At 60.0% G+C, this 12,923-nt stretch overlaps 1 protein-coding gene across 12 annotated transcripts in view; it reads left to right on the top strand.

The window, feature by feature from the left end:
- The first annotated feature begins 1,998 nt into the window (after nucleotides 1-1,998).
- Nucleotides 1,999-12,923, top strand: part of ERC1 (ELKS/RAB6-interacting/CAST family member 1) — a 66,727-nt gene continuing 55,802 nt past the window's right edge. For all 12 annotated transcript variants that reach the window (XM_077267044.1, XM_077267042.1, XM_077267041.1 and 9 more), the window contains exon 1: nucleotides 1,999-2,156. The gene's annotated coding sequence lies outside the window, so the exon portion shown is untranslated. The remainder of the gene's footprint in view (nucleotides 2,157-12,923) is intronic.

The raw sequence follows: 12,923 nt of genomic DNA, 5'->3' as shown, positions 1-12,923 counted from the left end.
CATGCAAATCCAGTGACGAACTCAGCTCTGCTGCATCCGGATCTTGTGAGCGGAACAGATATCGGAGGTTTCATCTTTGCATATTGTCTCTCTTCAGAGGCTCAGGCTGCAGCCGATCCCTTCCCCTGTGCTTTACACTGCAGCGCTGCTCGTTCAAACTGGAAGCGTATCTGTATCCAATTACTATCTTAGATACCGCAGCTCAGCAGATGGTATCACACAGGAGAGGATTAGATACACGGCTCAGCAGATGGTATAACACAGGAGAGGATTAGATACACAGCTCAGCAGTCAGTATCACACAGGAGAGGATTAGATACACGGCTCAGCAGACAGTATCACACAGGAGAGGATTAGATACACAGCTCAGCAGACAGTATCACACAGGAGAGGATTAGATACACGGCTCAGCAGTCAGTATCACACAGGAGAGGATTAGATACACGGCTCAGCAGACAGTACCACACAGGAGAGGATTAGATACACGGCTCAGCAGTCAGTATCACACAGGATAGGATTAGATACACAGCTCAGCAGTCAGTATCACACAGGAGAGGATTAGATACACAGCTCAGCAGTCAGTATCACACAGGAGAGGATTAGATACACGGCTCAGCAGTCAGTATCACACAGGAGAGGATTAGATACACGGCTCAGCAGTCAGTATCACACAGGATAGGATTAGATACACAGCTCAGCAGACAGTATCACACAGGAGAGGATTAGATACACGGCTCAGCAGACAGTATCACACAGGAGAGGATTAGATACACGGCTCAGCAGTCAGTATCACACAGGATAGGATTAGATACACGGCTCAGCAGTCAGTATCACACGAGAGGATTAGATACACGGCTCAGCAGTCAGTATCACACAGGAGAGGATTAGATACACGGCTCAGCAGACAGTATCACACAGGAGAGGATTAGATACACGGCTCAGCAGACAGTATCACACAGGAGAGGATTAGATACACGGCTCAGCAGTCAGTATCACACAGAATAGGATTAGATACACGGCTCAGCAGTCAGTATCACACAGGATAGGATTAGATACACGGCTCAGCAGTCAGTATCACACAGGAGAGGATTAGATACACGGCTCAGCAGTCAGTATCACACGAGAGGATTAGATACACGGCTCAGCAGACAGTATCACACAGGAGAGGATTAGATACATGGCTCAGCAGACAGTATCACACAGGATAGGATTAGATACACGGCTCAGCAGACAGTATCACACAGGAGAGGATTAGATACATGGCTCAGCAGTCAGTATCACACAGGATAGGATTAGATACACGGCTCAGCAGACAGTATCACACAGGAGAGGATTAGATACACGGCTCAGCAGTCAGTATCACACAGGAGAGGATTAGATACACGGCTCAGCAGTCAGTATCACACAGGAGAGGATTAGATACACGGCTCAGCAGTCAGTATCACACAGGAGAGGATTAGATACACGGCTCAGCAGTCAGTATCACACAGGAGAGGATTAGATACACGGCTCAGCAGTCAGTATCACACAGGATAGGATTAGATACACGGCTCAGCAGACAGTATCACACAGGAGAGGATTAGATACACGGCTCAGCAGTCAGTATCACACAGGAGAGGATTAGATACACGGCTCAGCAGTCAGTATCACACAGGAGAGGATTAGATACACGGCTCAGCAGACAGTATCACACAGGAGAGGATTAGATACACGGCTCAGCAGTCAGTATCACACAGGATAGGATTAGATACACGGCTCAGCATACAGTATCACACAGGAGAGGATTAGATACCCGGCTCAGCAGACAGTATCACACAGGAGAGGATTAGCTACAGCCCCTCTATCAGATACATCCCACAATTTTGCGGTTTTGACCTTCTCAACATGGCTGACTTTAACTGACAGGGTAAAATTCTGCAGGAAGCAGCCGCTAAGCATGCTGGTCTACCAACCACCTAGAAGATGACGTCACTGTTCTGTGCTGCTGTTGGGATGCCAGTCACGGAGTCAGGGGCGGGGCGTAGTGGAGTGGGCGGAGGCTGTAGTGTATGGTGTGCCGGCTGGGACATTTCGCTTCGCTAGTGAAAACGCACGTCACAGCCCAATCCGCTGTCCGCCCTGGACCGGAGTGAGGAGAGCGGAGACCGCGGAGAGAGGTGAGCGGATGAGCGGCGGAGCTCGGGGATGGGATGGGTGGTGGTAAGGGACACGCCCGGACTGATGGCGGCTTGTCCCCGGTACACGGGGGTGATGAATGATCGGGGATGACGGGGCCGGGAGGGGACGGATCCCTCAGTGTCTGCGGGAGATTGTGGGGGATCTGCGCGGACGCTTACAGGGACCCTCCCAGGATCTGAGCGTCCATGGTGTAAACTGGGCAGTGGCAGGCGCCAGGAGGAGATCCGGGGGTCTGGGGGAGGCGATCCTGGCACCGGGGGTCTGGGGGGAAGTGATCCTGGCACCGGGGGTCTGGGGGAGGCGATCCTGGCACCGGGGGTCTGGGGGAGGCGATCCTGGCACCGGGGGTCTGGGGGAGGCGATCCTGGCACCGGGGGTCTGGGGGAGGCGATCCTGGGGTCTGGGGGAGGCGATCCTGGCACCGGGGGTCTGGGGGAGGCGATCCTGGCACTGGGGGTCTGGGGGGAAGCGATCCTGGCACCGGGGGTCTGGGGGAGGCGGTCCTGGGGTCTGGGGGAGGCGATCCTGGCACCGGGGGTCTGGGGGAGGCGATCCTGGGGTCTGGGGGAGGCGATCCTGGCACCGGGGGTCTGGGGGAGGCGATCCTGGGGTCTGAGGGAGGCGATCCTGGCACCGGGGGTCTGGGGGAGGCGATCCTGGGGTCTGGGGGAGGCGATCCTGGCACCGGGGGTCTGGGGGAGGCGATCCTGGGGTCTGGGGGAGGCGATCCTGGCACCGGGGGTCTGGGGGAGGCGATCCTGGCACTGGGGGTCTGGGGGGAAGCGATCCTGGCACCGGGGGTCTGGGGGAGGCGGTCCTGGCACCGGGGGTCTGGGGGGAAGCGATCCTGGCACCGGGGGTCTGGGGGATGCGATCCTGGGGTCTGGGGGAGGCGATCCTGGCACCGGGGGTCTGGGGGAGGTGATCCTGGCACCGGGGGTCTGGGGAAGGCGATCCTGGCACTGGGGGTCTGGGGGGAGGCGATTCTGGGGGAGGCGATCCTGGTACCCGGGGTCTGGGGGGAGGCGATCCTGGTACCCGGGGTCTGGGGGGAGGCGATCCTGGCATCGGGGGTCTGGGGGGGAGGCGATCCTGGCACCGGAGGTCTGGGGGAGGCAATACATGCATCGGGGGTCTGGGGGGGTTTTGGGTAATGGAGTCTAGGAGGAGGCGATCCTGGAACCGGGGGTCTGGGGGAGGCGATCCTGAGGTCTGGGGGAGGCGATCCTGGCACCGGGGGTCTGGGGGAGGCGATCCTGGGGTCTGGGGGAGGCGATCCTGGCACCAGGGGTCTGGGGGGAGGCGATTCTGGCCCTGGAGGTCTGAGGGGAAGCAATCCTGGTACCTAGTGTCAGGGGGAAGCGTTCCTGGCACCGGGGGTCTGGGGGAGGCGATCCTGGCACCGGGGGTCTGGGGGAGGCAATACAGGCATCGGGGGTCTGGGGGGTTTTGGGTAATGGGGTCTAGGAGGAGGCGATCCTGGGGTCTAGGAGGAGGCGATCCTGGGGTCTAGGAGGAGGCGATCCTGGCGTCTGGGGATTGGTGATCCGGGGTCAGGGGGTGCGATATTGGCACCGGTGGGTTGGGGGGGGGGCGGGGATCCGGGCAGAAATGGGTCTGAGGCTGGTGCCGTGGGTTTAGGGTTTGGTTCCGGCATCGATGGGGTTGGTGATCCGGGCACTGATGGGTCTGGGACGGCTGATACAGTGGTCTGGATGGGTGGTGATCTGGGGCGGGCGATCCCGGTGTCGGGGGTCCTTGGGCGTTGAATTTCCAGGGTAGTTTACGCCTGACACTAGGTCTCTGGTGTTGGTCCTTTGGCGCCCGGGATCCTGGGCATTAGCAGGTTACAGGTGCCAGGGTTTGTGGCTAATTCTGTGGTTTCGATCCCAGGCACTGCCAGGGTATTAATCTAGGTGGCATAAGTCGCTGCCATTCTCTGGGGTGGGTAGGATCCGGGCACTGTGGTAGCCTCTGTCCAGTGCCCGGCTGAGGGAGGGGGATTGTGGTGCGGTCTGACCCCGGGCGCTGCCATCCTCTAGTCTTGGTGATCGCTGATGTGCTGTGTGTGGTGGGTGATTGTGCTGCCAGGTTTCGGGGGGGTGTGATCATGGGCAGTGCCAGGCTCCATAGAGAGTGGGCATGGTTTGCTGGCAGCGGTGGGCACACAGGGTGAGGTGGGTGGTATCGGGGCACCATGACTCTGTCCTGTATGTTACGTTCTCTGCTGCCTCTGTATGACCCGGGGTGTGCCATCTTTGTGCACTGGCGCAGTTGATTCTGGGTGGCATGTGACTCTGGTATTAATCCTGGATACATTCTCCACTGTGATCCTGGCAGTGTTGGCACCGCGCGGGTGAATATCTTTGCCAGCTCATCTTATACTGGACGGCACCTCGCTGTGTTTTCTATTACACGGTGCTGTGACCTGACACCTTTGTGCCCCGACGTTGTTAACCCTTGGCACTCTGTTGGCAGTGCCCTCCTTTGGAGATATGACTTTACTGATAATGAGGCATTACCCCGGGTGTAATCCGTGGATGCCAACCTGTCCCGCATGGGCAGCTAATAATGGTCATTTCATTAACCACTGATCTATTCAGGTTGGCATCTGGCATCTCATACTTGCGTGTTCTGAGCCATGCCCACCTCTAGATTTGACAAACCTGCTTGATTAAGTGATTGTGGCCAGTGCCGAGCTCATCGCTGCTATTGCCAGGCTCGATGGCTGTTGATTGTGGGCACTGCCAGGCTGCGGAGAGGATGTTTGTTGGCAGTGCCAAGCTCCAGGCTGGATGATTGTGGCCACTGCCGTGGCCAGGGGTGGCAGATTGTGGCCATTGCATTCATTGCTTCACTCTTTTTACAATGTGGGCACTGTTTTGCTTGGGCATCATTCACCCACGGTGCTCTGTTTGTGCGGCGGCCAGTAATTGGCATTTAACCCTTCGAGTGCTGCACTGGCACCAGTTGCTCCCTCTCGCCCCTTTCTCGCCATCTGGTGCCCCAGAACCTGGCTGTAATATTCGTGGTCCTGTTACCGCTGTCCAGGGACCACTGGTTGCCCACCCATGTGGAGAGCCCCAAGGAATTGCCCCCAAATTCTGCACCCCCTGCGTGTCTGCCGTTAAGCTGTCCATTGAGGACTGGCTCCTCTTATATCGTTTTTGGCGCGACCCTGTTCCCTGCGAGGAGCGATTGGTGCAGCGTTTCTTGTTTTCGGCAGCTCCAACCTGCCTCCGTATAACCGAGAGGATCCTGGGATCTTTATTTGCATCTCGGCTGGGTACGATGGCGCCATTTTCTTAGGTTTGGTTTCTATCCTTCTTAGTTCTTGCTCAATCACATAATCTCCTGGTTGGAAAGCATCAACAAGCAGGTGGTGCTGCGGCTGGTGTAGCGGGCACTGGTATAGTGGAAGGTGGAGTAGACTAGGGGTACTGCATAGCGAGTGCTGGTATGGGGGCACTGGCGTAAGGGTAGCTGGCGCTGCCGCTGGCACCGTGGCTAGTATGGAAGGTGCAGATGCCGTCGCTGGTGTAGGGGATAATTGGGTAGGTTAGGGGTACTGGGGTAGCTGCCAGTGGCACCTTGTGCAGATGCTTCTGGTGCCAGTGCTGGCGTTTGGGTAGCTGGCACTGCGGCTGGCACTTGTTAGTGTAGAGAGCTCTGGTGATGCGGTTGGCGTAGTGGGGCACTGGGTTGGGGGGCAGCAGCCGCTGGCACCTGTGCTTGTGTAGATGCTGCTGGTGCCAGTGCTGGTGTAGGGGATAATGGGGTAGGTTAGTGGCACTGGGGTAGCTGGCGCTGGGTTCGGGGGGCAGCAGCCGCTGGCACCTGTGCTTGTGTAGATGCTGCTGGTGCCAGTGCTGGTGTAGGGGATAATGGGGTAGGTTGGGGGCACTGGGGCAGCTGCTGCTGGCACCTGTGCTTGTGTAGATGCTGCTGGTGCCAGTGCTGGTGTAGGGGATAATGGGGTAGGTTGGGGGCACTGGGGCAGCAGCCGCTGGCACCTGTGCTTGTGTAGATGCTGCTGGTGCCAGTGCTGGTGTAGGGGATAATGGGGTAGGTTAGTGGCACTGGGGTAGCTGGCGCTGGGTTCGGGGGGCAGCAGCCGCTGGCACCTGTGCTTGTGTAGATGCTGCTGGTGCCAGTGCTGGTGTAGGGGATAATGGGGTAGGTTGGGGGCACTGGGGCAGCAGCCGCTGGCACCTGTGCTTGTGTAGATGCTGCTGGTGCCAGTGCTGGTGTAGGGGATAATGGGGTAGGTTAGTGGCACTGGGGTAGCTGGCGCTGGGTTCGGGGGGCAGCAGCCGCTGGCACCTGTGCTTGTGTAGATGCTGCTGGTGCCAGTGCTGGTGTAGGGGATAATGGGGTAGGTTAGGGGCACTGGGGTAGCTGGCGCTGGGTTAGGGGGGCAGCAGCCGCTGGCACCTGTGCTTGTGTAGATGCTGCTGGTGCCAGTGCTGGTGTAGGGGATAATGGGGTAGGTTAGGGGCACTGGGGTAGCTGGCGCTGGGTTAGGGGGGCAGCAGCCGCTGGCACCTGTGCTTGTGTAGATGCTGCTGGTGCCAGTGCTGGTGTAGGGGATAATGGGGTAGGTTGGGGGCACTGGGGCAGCTGCTGCTGGCACCTGTGCTTGTGTAGATGCTGCTGGTGCCAGTGCTGGTGTAGGGGATAATGGGGTAGGTTAGGGGCACTGGGGTAGCTGGCGCTGGGTTAGGGGGGCAGCAGCCGCTGGCACCTGTGCTTGTGTAGATGCTGCTGGTGCCAGTGCTGGTGTAGGGGATAATGGGGTAGGTTGGGGGCACTGGGGCAGCTGCCGCTGGCACCTGTGCTTGTGTAGATGCTGCTGGTGCCAGTGCTGGTGTAGGGGATAATGGGGTAGGTTAGGGGCACTGGGGTAGCTGGCGCTGGGTTCGGGGGGCAGCAGCCGCTGGCACCTGTGCTTGTGTAGATGCTGCTGGTGCCAGTGCTGGTGTAGGGGATAATGGGGTAGGTTGGGGGCACTGGGGCAGCAGCCGCTGGCACCTGTGCTTGTGTAGATGCTGCTGGTGCCAGTGCTGGTGTAGGGGATAATGGGGTAGGTTAGGGGCACTGGGGTAGCTGGCGCTGGGTTAGGGGGGCAGCAGCCGCTGGCACCTGTGCTTGTGTAGATGCTGCTGGTGCCAGTGCTGGTGTAGGGGATAATGGGGTAGGTTAGGGGCACTGGGGTAGCTGGCGCTGGGTTAGGGGGGCAGCAGCCGCTGGCACCTGTGCTTGTGTAGATGCTGCTGGTGCCAGTGCTGGTGTAGGGGATAATGGGGTAGGTTGGGGGCACTGGGGCAGCTGCTGCTGGCACCTGTGCTTGTGTAGATGCTGCTGGTGCCAGTGCTGGTGTAGGGGATAATGGGGTAGGTTAGGGGCACTGGGGTAGCTGGCGCTGGGTTAGGGGGGCAGCAGCCGCTGGCACCTGTGCTTGTGTAGATGCTGCTGGTGCCAGTGCTGGTGTAGGGGATAATGGGGTAGGTTGGGGGCACTGGGGCAGCTGCCGCTGGCACCTGTGCTTGTGTAGATGCTGCTGGTGCCAGTGCTGGTGTAGGGGATAATGGGGTAGGTTAGGGGCACTGGGGTAGCTGGCGCTGGGTTAGGGGGGCAGCAGCTGCTGGCACCTGTGCTTGTGTAGATGCTGCTGGTGCCAGTGCTGGTGTAGGGGATAATGGGGTAGGTTAGGGGCACTGGGGTAGCTGGCGCTGGGTTAGGGGGGCAGCAGCCGCTGGCACCTGTGCTTGTGTAGATGCTGCTGGTGCCAGTGCTGGTGTAGGGGATAATGGGGTAGGTTAGGGGCACTGGGGTAGCTGGCGCTGGGTTAGGGGGGCAGCAGCCGCTGGCACCTGTGCTTGTGTAGATGCTGCTGGTGCCAGTGCTGGTGTAGGGGATAATGGGGTAGGTTGGGGGCACTGGGGCAGCTGCTGCTGGCACCTGTGCTTGTGTAGATGCTGCTGGTGCCAGTGCTGGTGTAGGGGATAATGGGGTAGGTTAGGGGCACTGGGGTAGCTGGCGCTGGGTTAGGGGGGCAGCAGCCGCTGGCACCTGTGCTTGTGTAGATGCTGCTGGTGCCAGTGCTGGTGTAGGGGATAATGGGGTAGGTTAGGGGCACTGGGGTAGCTGGCGCTGGGTTAGGGGCAGCAGCCGCTGGCACCTGTGCTTGTGTAGATGCTGCTGGTGCCAGTGCTGGTGTAGGGGATAATGGGGTAGGTTAGGGGCACTGGGGTAGCTGGCGCTGGGTTAGGGGGGCAGCAGCCGCTGGCACCTGTGCTAGTGTGGTTCGTGCTGTTGGTGGCACAGGTGTAGAATGTAGGATCCGTCAGCAGCAGCTCGCTGGCGTCTTCCTTCAGATTTACACGGATTTCCGAATTCTTTCTTGAGCTTCATCTTAAAGGGGCGGTTTATCTGCCCAATACATGGATGGGTTCTCCCCGGTGTCGGGGATCGGCGTCCTGCATCGGACCTGACTAATCGTTGATGTCGGGGCTCATTATCTGCCAGGCGGAGCAGGAGCCCCTCTTATTCTGGTGCCCCCCGCCTGTGCCGCCCCCCCTGGACAGCCTGTGAAGATGACGCATGGTAGGAGAGCGATCAGCGGCCCACACAGTGTGATCAGCGGCCAAATCCTCCGCCGCTGCCCAAGCCTGTTAACCCTCTCTGCTCTCACCACTGCCTGGAAGCCATCTTTAATCTTTACTGCAGTTCTGCCATTATAGTCCATGAACCAGGAGGCCCAGGCTGAACATATCTATAGATAGAGGCGTGATGCCAGCGACGATTACTGGGAGCGTCGTTCTTTCTTGTCCTGAGGGAGGGTAGTGATTAACTTCAAAAGCTCCTGTTTTATTGGCGTCTGTCACTTTAAATAGCTCCTTACAGCTTCCAGTAGAGCGAGCGCGCAGTGTAAAGCATGGAGGTCTTGTCTGAGGACCTGTGGCCTGTGTATGTACGTGTTAGGGAAGCTTCTTTATGTCTCCATGGTAACCTCAGCGAACACCTCCATGCTTTACACTGCAGGTGGATCAAATGTAACACGTCTCATATCACGAGTATTTACTGCGGCGTTCGCAGGACAGACATTCCCAGGAATGACAAATGTGCTCTATTATTAGGAAAGTAGCGGTGATATTGCTGCCATTCATGCGTCCGGGAGAGCCGAGATGAAGACGTAACGGCGGCCATGTTGCTTGTTGCCCTGCACACACTGGGAGAGATTAATGAAACCTCTGTTGTCCATAGCAACCAATCACAGCGCAGCTTTCATTTTACCTCAGCAGAATTCAAAATGAAAGCTGTGCACTGATTGGTTGATATAGATAACAGAGTTTTTTTTTTTATTTTCTTCTATACATGTCCTTGTATAGCAGCCAACCAGAGCGCAGCTTTCATTTTGTATTCTACTGTGGGAGAAATGAAAGCTGCGCTGTGATTGGTTGCTCTGGGTAACGCAGTTTCTCTTCTAGTCAGTCGCCGTGTGAGGTAATTATCCGTCCATGAGGCGAGTCGCTCACGACGCCCAGGACTTAGCAGCACGCCGCGGCCTACTCCCGGTAACGAGCGGAGGCCGGGCCTTTTTTTATGGAATCTGTGTCTCCTCTGCCCTGAAATATGTCATGAAGCCGTCGGCTTATTTTCCCGCTGGCGCTGAATTCCCATGACACGGGGAATTTTAAAATAGAATTTAACCCCATCAGTGCCGAGGTTACATAACAAGCCGGCCTTGTCGCCGAGGATGAGCGGATCCTGTGAAGACGCTCGCGCGGCGGTGCGATCACCAGGTCGCTGCCCTTGTCTTAAAGAAACGTCGTCCCGTTAGTCGCCATCTTGTTCTCTACAGCGGCTGCGCTCTGCGGGACGGCGACCGTCGCAGCGGCTCTCTGTTGGACGGCGGCCATTGCGGCTACTGCGCTCTGTGGGACGGCGGCCGTTGTGGCTACTGAGCTCTGTGGGATGGCGGCCGTTGCGGCTACTGCACTCTGTGGGACGGCGGCCGTTGCGGCTGCTGCGCTCTGTGGGACGCCGGTCGTTGCAGCTGCTGCGCTCTGTGGGACAGCGGCTGCTGCGCTCTGTGGGACAGCGGCTGCTGCGCTCTGTGGGACAGCGGCCGTCGCAGCGGCTGCTCTCTGTGGGATGGCTATCGTCACGGCGGCTGCTGCACTCTGTGGGACGGCGACCATGGCGGCTGCTGCTCTCTGGAACAGCAGTCATCGTGGCGGCTGCTCTCTGTGGGACAGCGGCTGTCACGGCTGCTGCACTCTGTGGGACGGCGACCATGGCGGCTGCTGCTCTGTGGGACAGCGGTCATCGTGGCGGCTGCTCTCTGTGGGATGGCTATCGTCGTGGCGGCTGCACTCTGTGGGATGGCATCTGCTCTGTGGGACGGCGGCTGCTGTGCTCTGTGGAACGTCGGTCGTTGCGGCTGCGCTCTGTGGGACGGCGGCTGCTGCACTCTGTGGGACGGCGACCATGGCAGCTGCTGCTCTCTGGAACAGCGGTCATCGTGGCGGCTGCTGTCTGTGGGATGGCTATCGTCATGGCGGCTGCACTCTGGGGGATGGCATCTGCTCTGTGGGACGGCGGCTGCTGTGCTCTGTGGGACGGCGGCCGTTGTGGCTGCGCTCTGTGGGACGGCGGTTGTCGCGGCGGCTGCACACTGGGACGGCGGTCGTCGCTGCATTTGCGCTCTGTGGGACGGCGGCTGCGCTCTGTGGGACGACGGTCGTCGTGGCGGCGGCTGCGCTCTGTGGGACGGTGGCTGCGCTCTGTGGGACGGTGGCCGTTGCGGCTGCTGCGCTCGGTGGGACGCCGGTCGTTGCGGCTGCTGCGCTCTGTGGGACAGCGGCTGCTGCGCTCTGTGGGACAGCGGCCGTCGCAGCGGCTGCTCTCTGTGGGATGGCTATCGTCACGGCGGCTGCTGCACTCTGTGGGACGGCGACCATGGCGGCTGCTGCTCTCTGGAACAGCAGTCATCGTGGCGGCTGCTCTCTGTGGGATGGCTATCGTCGTGGCGGCTGCACTCTGGGACAGCGGCTGTCACGGCTGCTGCACTCTGTGGGACGGCGACCATGGCGGCTGCTGCTCTGTGGGACAGCGGTTATCGTGGCGGCTGCTCTCTGTGGGATGGCTATCGTCATGGGGGCTGCACTCTGTGGGATGGCATCTGCTCTGTGGGACGGCGGCTGCTGTCCTCTGTGGAACGTCGGTCGTTGTGGCTGCGCTCTGTGGGACGGCGGTCGTCGCGGCGGCTGCACACTGTGGGACGGCGGTCGTCGCTGCATTTGCGCTCTGTGGGACGGCGGCTGCGCTCTATGGGATGGCGGCTGCTGCACTCTGTGGGCCGGCGGTCGTCGCGGCGGCGGCTGCGCTCTGTGGGACGGCGGCTGCGCTCTGTGGGACGGCGGTCGTCGTGGCGGCGGCTGCGCTCTGTGGGACGGCGGCTCTGCTCTGTGGGGCGGCTGCTGCACACTGGGACGGCGGTCGTCGCGGCGGCTGCGCTCTATGGGACGGTGGCTGCTGCACTCTGTGGTACGGCGGTCGTCACGGCGGCTGCGCTCTGTGGGACTGCGGCTGCGCTCTGTCGGATGGCGGTCGTCGCAGCGGCTGCGCTCTGGGACGGCGGCTGCGCTCTGGGACGGCGGCTGCACTCTGTGGGACGGCGGTCGTTGTGGCGGCTGCGCTCTGTGGGACGGCGGCTGCACTCTGTGGGACGGCGGTCGTTGCGGCGGCTGCGCTCTGGGACGGCGGTCGTCGCGGCGGCTGCACTCTGTGGGACGGCGGTCGTTGCGGCGTCTGTGCTCTGTGGGATGGCAGCTGCTGCTCTCTGTGGAACGTCAGTCGTCGCGGCGGCTGCTCTCGGATGTCGGTCGTCGTGGCGGCTGTGCTCTGTGGGACGGCGGCTGCGCTCTGTGAGACAGCAGTCGTTGCGGCGGCTGCGCTCTGTGGGACGGCGGCTGCACTCTGTGGGACGGCGGTCGTTGCGGCATCTCCGCTCTGTGGGACGGCGGCTGCTGCGCTCTGTGGAAGGTCAGTCGTCACGGCGGCTGCTCTCTGGGACGTCGGTCGTAGTGGCGGCTGTGCTCTGTGGGACGGCGGCTGCTGCGCTCTGTGGAACGTCAGTCGTCGCGGCGGCTGCTCTCTGGGACGTCGGTCGTAGTGGCGGCTGTGCTCTGTGGGACGGCGGCTGCGCTCTGTGGGACGGCGGTCGTCGCGGCGGCTGCGCTCTGTGGGACGGCGGTCGTTGCGGCGGCTGCGCTCTGTGGGACACTGGTGGCCGGCTGCGCAGTGTTGGACACATAAATGTTTTTTTTGTCCCTGGTGATTTTTGGGCCGACCCTTCTCCGTTTTACAGTAAAGTGTCGCAGACGCCGACCGCCGTTATCACCGTGTGTGAGTTATTGCTGCACCGTCGCTGCTCATCAGGCGTTGCTATAGTAACTGCAGCATCCTGGAAACGTTCCTGTGGAATTAGCTGAGCCGCGCCTGATGGAGAGCGGGTACCACAGCTCCGGCACGTGACCCGGTCTCCATCCCACTGCGACAGCACCCTGTGGGAGATATTGCCCCTGTGATCATGGTCAGAGATCTCTCTGATACCCCCGTGGTCAGTGCCGCTGACTCCCACATTATCTTGCATGGCTGCGCTCACTCTGTTCATCCTGAGACTCCTGGTTCATGCACTGAAAAACAACAATTATTGGAGATTGCAACTGGCTGAGACG

Source organism: Ranitomeya variabilis, chromosome 5, assembly GCF_051348905.1.
Source record: "Ranitomeya variabilis isolate aRanVar5 chromosome 5, aRanVar5.hap1, whole genome shotgun sequence".
NCBI lineage: Eukaryota > Metazoa > Chordata > Amphibia > Anura > Dendrobatidae > Ranitomeya > Ranitomeya variabilis.
The sequence above is the reverse complement of the archived record's forward strand: the minus strand, read 5'-3'. Positions and strand labels throughout refer to the sequence as shown.